The following is a 7,719-nucleotide window of genomic DNA, read 5'->3' as shown; positions in this document are numbered from 1 at the left end:
TATATATATATATATATATCAGAACTTTAATACGACGTAATTCATAATTTTTATATATGCACATACACAAATAAATTGTAACTTGTGGAAATTTCAAATCTAGTTGACTTTAATTAACGAAATATAGAAATTATTATATTTTATGTAATTTATTAAGAATGTATAATAAGAAAAACATTATTATATATTATTCAAACAAGCATACAAATTTGCACGTAATTATCGTAAGATTACTTTAAATAGTTTTAATAAATCAAACACACATGTAGATATATTACATATAAAGAAAGTATTACTTTATATATAAAGAAAGTACAATACTTAAAAATCTGAGGAGTATCCTTCAGCACGGCATGCTGCCAAGAGTCATTGCTTTTTACGACCTAGCATATACACGTGCTGCACATGTGTTTCCCTATAATCGGCGTTTCTGAATGCCAAATGCACGAGACACGAGTTAAAATTTTGACTGAGATATTCGTTAGGGTTATTAACGAGATTAAAGACTTTATTTTACGGCGTTTAAGCGCAAACGAAGCAAGTTCAATTTATAAAGTGTTTATTCACTCTCTAAATTATAAACAGTATTTTTTAAAGCGAAGAGCTAATTGCTTGTGTTTTGAATTTCGCATTATATTTATAAACTTATTGATTAGAAAAGAATAAGATTTATGAAATCTTTTTTGTCACACCATGTTTTTACAAAAACATAAATAGTCATGGAGAAATGCTGAAAATAAATTTAATATCTTGGAAATATAGGAATTACTTGTTTTTTTTTTTTTTTAATATAGTATAGAGATATTTAAAAATTACAATTTTCATAAATTTAAAATCTAAGCGAAACACACACTATAAAACGTTTACTTTTATCTCTAAAATTTTACGTTTTTCCTTGATTATATATATGCTTCAATTTATAAAAATGGAATTTGTTAAGGAAAAAAATAAAAATTTTTCAACATTTTTAATAAATAATGTTTATCTTTTTTAAATAAAGGTTAAATCTTATTAGTGATGTATTCATTATATCCATCTTTTCTAAACACAGGAAAATATGACTATTTCAACGCAGAAATATGAAATGAAAAGCATTAAGTTGGTGTATTGAGAGAAGGAAAAAGCGAAAAGCTCTTGGAAGAAAATGGGCCTGAAATTTAGTAAACGATCAACCCGCATCTAAATCATTACACAATGAAAAAAGTCGCCGCTCGTTGCCCGGTATTTAATTGTATTATTGCTGTCTTTTTATTAAGAATTCCGTTTGTTTGTCTTATCTCTCCGCTCGCGTGCCGTCGATTATCCACCGCGGGAGAAACTTTGCGATGAAGACATCGTGATGCGATGTATAATTCATAACTCGATAGCTTTCCGTATATGAACAGTGTCCCGGAAAAATTCCATGTAATAATAGTAAAGAAAAACATTGTATACATTTTTCAGAAATATCCCTTCTATAAAAACAAAGGATTTAGACTGTCCATCTCATGTCCAATCCAATTTTATCTCCTTTGTCGAAATTATAACGACAATTCAGTACAATTTATCTCGTCCAAAATTCATTCAAAGGAACGTGAGATAAAAACGAATCAGGTGATTGTCAACGAGTCTCGACAGCTACGCTATTATGCGGGTGAATTCTCGACCGTAAAACTTTTTAGCGTTCGCTAACTCGAGTATCATTAATATCCGGTGACGGCGGGACACCCTGTGTATAGCTTTATAGAGTATCCCGCAGAATTAATCGCTCCGCGCGCGCGCGCGCGCGCGAAGGAAAGTCCTGGGCCGCGCATCGTCCTTTGGCTCCGGGAATTAATGAAGGATTGATATCGCGATTATGTTGTAGCAATAGCAATAGCACAGAAGAGCGATCCGACGGTGTACCGTGTAGGCCGATCGGCAGCACGGACCGCGGCGATAATTAATTGCAGGCGTGACGGCGCTTTAACGTCGTTAATTTTCATTATCTCGATCGGAATCCGCTTGTAGCGCGGAACCGCCGCCGCTTTGCAGCTCGCTAATTTCGCGGGCGCGTTCGCCTCGTAACCTCGCTTCCGGGAAACGCATTAATAATTCTCTGGATGAGAGGAGCTTTGCGGAGAGGGAGGACAGGAGGGTAGCTCTTGCAAAATTTGTCACCCGCTCGTGGCTACGGTGACGCTAATGTCACGGCCGCTCATGCGGCCGGGATTCGCGGCATGCAAGGATGCGCGCGATGCACTTTGCGTATTGTTTGGATTATTAAAGCGAGTCAAGTTAAACCTAATTATCACGGCGTTCGGTTGAACGACAAATTTCGACATCGCTTGCACTCTCTACCTGCTATGCTGCATATCAAGGCACAACATAATACAACCAAAATGCCGCCATCCACTGTTTACGCTCATCCCGCATGACAAGCTTCACATCCGCATAATTTTTTATTTTTCGAAAAACGTTATATCACTAATTTCAGATATAAAAATGTGCTAATCGTAATCTTTATATCTCGAGCATAACCGCCAATTTAATCGCTAAGAATTATTTGTACATAGCGCAACAATTTAATTTTTTGTATTAAATAAATAATAAGTTAATTAGTTAAAACAAAAATGTATATGATTGGATTAAGTGATAAAATAATATCAAAATATATAGCTATTTTATTTGACTATGCAAAATATGTATTTTTAGAGTATCTTAATTATGTTAAATTTGTTATTGAATCATATATAAAAAACTTTTACATTCTTGATAAGTTATATATAAATATGTAATTCGCAGTTTAAATTCTCATAAGAATTCTCAGACTATAATTTCTACAAATATCACCGTTGCTTTTGCCCATTGTATCTCTTATCGTGAAATCGATTTAAGAAGAATGGGTGTGTACGTGTAACATCACATTCCTTCTTATTCCTCGAGCAGAGATCCGTCAGGAAAATGGCAATAATAATGGAGGTTTATAGTACAATGGTCCATTAGATCTCGCAGCTATCGGTCAGCGGGGCCGGGTCCGCGTTTACTTAACGCTTTAAACACAAAGCTGCGGCTTAACCGGGACCTATTGTGCTTGCCCCCGGCAATTACACCAACGATTGGCTAACGAAGGCCGATCGCCTCGTCGAGTGTGCGACTCGTGTAACGTAATGATCGCCGCGCTGATTTGCTCGCCGTTACAGATTCAATTACGGACCGCGCCACGCGGCATGCCCCGCTATTTCGCACGACGCGGCACGGCCGAATGTTCCGAGATCAACGGCGGAAATTAAATTAAACCTAACGCCGACCGTATGCTACGCGCGCATAAATAACAAAAGTGACACCGCCATCGGCCTGGGCGACCTAACGAGCCTAATCCGATACTACTTGCATTGTTTTCAGCGTCGTTCGCTCGCCGCGTGCATGCACGAATTGCCGAACGATAAGTGTGGCGAGCTGTGTGAATCTACTAATTTTAAATCAAGTTTAGACCAAACAAAGGTTAATTAATTTTGACTGAAAAACAGATTGATTATCAATACCTTTTGTCCAATGTAACTTTTAATATGTATCTCTATTATTATTTTATTGTGTTGCATCCTGTTTTGCATTCTTCCATTCGCGTTTGTCAAACATTACAACACTTTGAGATTATAGAAACTTGTTTCTATACTTTTTGTATCTCTTCCAAAGAGAAAGAGAGAGAGAGAGAGAGAGAGAGAGAGAAAGTATAATTTTATTACTTAATTTATTTTTAAAAAAATGTATAAACTTTCTTGTCTTATTATATGTATATTACAGATTTCTTAAGCTCTCCGCACAAAGAAAATTTGAATAATATATGTACAGAGAATTAAAACGCGCGTATGTGAGATAAAAAATGACAATATTGAAATTGACTTTTTTGAAACTATTACTCGAGAAAACTAATTTCTTTGAAAATATAAGTACATCATCTCAGAAGAATACAAAAAATGCAGTGGGCTTAAAAACGCACGCACACACAATGCACTTCTCCATGCATAAATTTTCTTACATCTAACTGTCGTATCTAGCAAGTATGTATCTAAAAAGAAAATACAAGAAAATATTAAGTATTTGACTTTTGCAAACGTAAATTTTGTTTTCGATTGCTTAGGAGGAAGAATGCCTATAAGGTGTTCAATTGGTAAAGCAAGGTGGGGCCTGTTTTGCAGCCGATATTCGCGACTCGGTTAGTAGCTCTCGAGTTTTAGCGGCTTGACTTCAAAGGGATGCGAAAAAATTTGTACGCGACCGACTCTCTACTCTCCGCATAGGGGAATACCTTCGCGAAACGATCAACGCGATTCCCTCCATCGCGGATTATCTTTTTCTCCTTTCTGCGTGTGTTTCCCGTTTCTTTCATCTTTCTCTTTTGCGTACCTACTCGTGCAAGAGGTCGAACGTCGAGCAATGCGTGCAATTTGCATATGCGCGCCCGTTTCCCCACCCCGCTTCGTTCATGTCCTCATCATTGCGCTTTAACGCGTGTCATTTCGCGCGTGCAGTCATTTATCGCCGAGACTTTATAACGGGTGTCTTCTGCCACTATCACTCGTTAATGCTTAATGAGATTCAAAACTGGTCATCGATAATTATTCAATAGTTAACGACTTAGGATAAGATTACGTTTGAGATTTATCTCTCTTGTGAATTAAACTTTGGGAGTGCAAATAGATAATAATATCACTTTATTATTAATATAATTTTCATTCGAAGCTAATTATAAAAATATGTAACACTGAGAATATTGGGAAATCGCGGTAATGGATAAAGATTTTTGATATTCTGTTGAAGACAAATTAACTCCAAATTAACCAAGGAATTAATTAATTAATGCAAAAATGATGGAACATTCTGTGTGTATGCATATATATATGTATACATTAATTATGGAAAATAGTGTACATTTAAAGAAATCGAAGGATATTAAATCAAATTTTTTATATAATATATATATTTACATAACATTTGTATATTTACTTTACATCGTTACTGTCCAAGAGTCCTACTTCATACAAAAAAAAACGAGAAACATTACAAGAGAAATAAATAATTTATTGCTAAAGAAAATATGTAGAAAATTACTTAAATTTAATTTTAAGATTTTTTCTACAATGAATAACAACAAAGTTGAATACTTTGTAATACTAATAAGAGAAACCGGTCTATCTTCCGGATCACAGGGTCTTTGTAATTTGTATCAGCTTTCTCTCTTTCCCATCGTCGTCGGTCTCGGCTGCGAAACATGTATACAACTTTTCCAGCCTTTTTACGAGATACATCCCTGTCACCGGCGGATCGCGCGATTGGGCGTCCCGCGGGCGTGGGAGCTCCGCAGGGGTTCATGGCATGTCGTACGGTTAGTACAACTGCGCTGGGGGTGGATCGAGGCGCGCGGGACGGCTAGTAACCGCCATAGAGCAAGAAGGGGGTAGGTAAAAGCGATAGCCGGTCGGCGCAAGCGCGGCAGGGAGCCGGCGGGGGTGAGGGGTGTATCGCGGCCTGGCGAAGCCCAGTCGAGTCCCGTGAGTCCGGGCAGGCACTGCTATCGTAGGTGGCATCGTGGTGGTGGTGGTGGTGGTGGAGGTGGTGGTGTTAGGCGTCGTCCGGGACCGAGGAGAGAGAGAGAAAGAGAGAGCGAGAGAGAGATTCCTCCGAGAGAGAGAAAGAGCCGCCATCGAGTACCGCCGCCGCCGCCGTCGTTGTCGTCGTCTTCGTCGTCGTGTTTATCGCCACCGTCATCCCGTGGCTGTCAAGGCGGTGTGTCGCCGTCGCGTGTTCGGTAAAAGCCCAGCCCTGAGAGAAGGAATAAACAGCCTCCCCTCGTCTCTCTCGCGTCGCGTGTCGAAAGAGCGAGAAAAGCAGAAACAAGAGAGGGATAGAATTAATGCAAGCGAACGAGCGAAAGTGTATAAATGGGAGAGACAGAGAGAGAGAGAGAGAGAAAGAGAAAGAGAGTTATCGCCACCGTCATCCCGTGGCTGTCAAGGCGGTGTGTCGCCGTCGCGTGTTCGGTAAAAGCCCAGCCCTGAGAGAAGGAATAAACAGCCTCCCCTCGTCTCTCTCGCGTCGCGTGTCGAAAGAGCGAGAAAAGCAGAAACAAGAGAGGGATAGAATTAATGCAAGCGAACGAGCGAAAGTGTATAAATGGGAGAGACAGAGAGAGAGAGAGAGAGAAAGAGAAAGAGAGAGAACGAACGTGACGTGAGTCGAGAGAAAAGAAGTACGAAGCGCGCTGCAGAACGTTCTAAGAAGCGGTAAATAAGTATCCGTCCCGGTTATCGTAGCGAAAAGGGAGAGGACGCGCCTACCGGTCGTACGGCGCGTAAAGTCTCGTCGAGGTGAGCTTCGCCGGCAACGAGAAGACGATGATAGGGAAGGAGGAAGAGGAAGAGGTGGAGTAGGAGGAGGTGGTGGTATATGAGGGAGAGGCGACGGCGGCGAGAGCTGTCACTTCGATCGCCATTTTAGCGCCGAGGAACGGCCGCGTAGGATACGCACGCCGGGGCCAGTGCGTACCGCGATGGATGCGCCCCTCGCCTCGCATTCCGTGCCGCCCTCGTTCTCGCCGTCTCCGAGCATTCGCGAATGCTTTCGATCCCTCTCTTCCTTTTCTCTTCCTCCCGGGGGAGAGCGCGTGCTAAAGTCGAAATCCGAGGGGGAAGCGTGCTGCGTCATTAGAATCGCGATATTTTTTTCTCTCAGCCATTGGTACAATTGGATTTTAATTCGAGAATCGCTTCGCTCGCTATCTTGGATCTCGCGCGTGTCAACGGGTATATCGAGAGGAGAGGATTGATTTCGCGTCAATTTAATGTTTTTTTTGATAGACGAATTTTTTGGTACGATGTCCACAGAGAGTGGCTTATTAATTTTTAATTTTTTTTTGTACGCTAGTCTTTTTCTCTCTCTCTTTCTCTTTTTGTATGTGTAGTGTGAAAAATACTGATTTTGCATGCTGGGGAATGTAAGGTTCTAGTGTGTATTTTAGTAATTCGAATAATATTACGGATTATTAGTCTGAATCAGTTTCCGAAGTCTCGTCGGTAACGAGCATGAGTTTCATGCGCGGCAACGATTCGCGCGCTTTTCGCGACGAACTCTTGAGGTACAGGAAAGTGCAGGTAGGCAAAAAGCGCAGTTGACTAATTGTAAGTACTAACTTCACTCGTTAGTGATTCGAATCGAACGTCACGTTGCGTGTCGCGTACGTTACGACGCGATTTCTTTGGAGTCGTTTTACTTCGCTCGTGACGATAGTTAAAAATTTTGTGCGATATCGCGAATAGTTGAATGATGATTAAATTTCCAAAGTCTCGCCGGCTCTCTATTGCAACACGCGAGTGGCTGGCTCGGATTCTCAATTTTGCGCGATGTCGCGGTGGCCGGTGGCAAGCATGTACGCGTGAGTGACGTGAAATTGCGCGAGAAAGGAGCGTCGGATAAAGGAGGAGGTTACAAGAGACGTTGAAAGAACGACACTCGGATATGCGTGAGGAACGCGCGAGCTGGTGAGCGAAAAAGGAAGAGAGAGTGTGGAATGATGGAATATGCCAGTGAACGAAAGAAAGAGAGAGAGAGAGAGAGAGAGAGAGAGAGAGAGAGAGAGAAGAAAGCGAGCGAACAAGTGGGAGGAAAGAGACGAAGCGAGTGAACGAGCGAGAAAGAGAGAAACGAATGTGCGAACGCGATAGAATGAATGAGCGAGTCGGAACGAAGCGAAAGGGAGAGAGA

This window comes from Formica exsecta, unplaced genomic scaffold (genome assembly GCF_003651465.1).
Source record: "Formica exsecta isolate Colony F162 unplaced genomic scaffold, ASM365146v1 scaffold93, whole genome shotgun sequence".
In the NCBI taxonomy this organism is placed as follows: Eukaryota; Metazoa; Arthropoda; class Insecta; order Hymenoptera; family Formicidae; genus Formica; species Formica exsecta.
Note: the sequence above shows the minus strand (reverse complement) of the source record.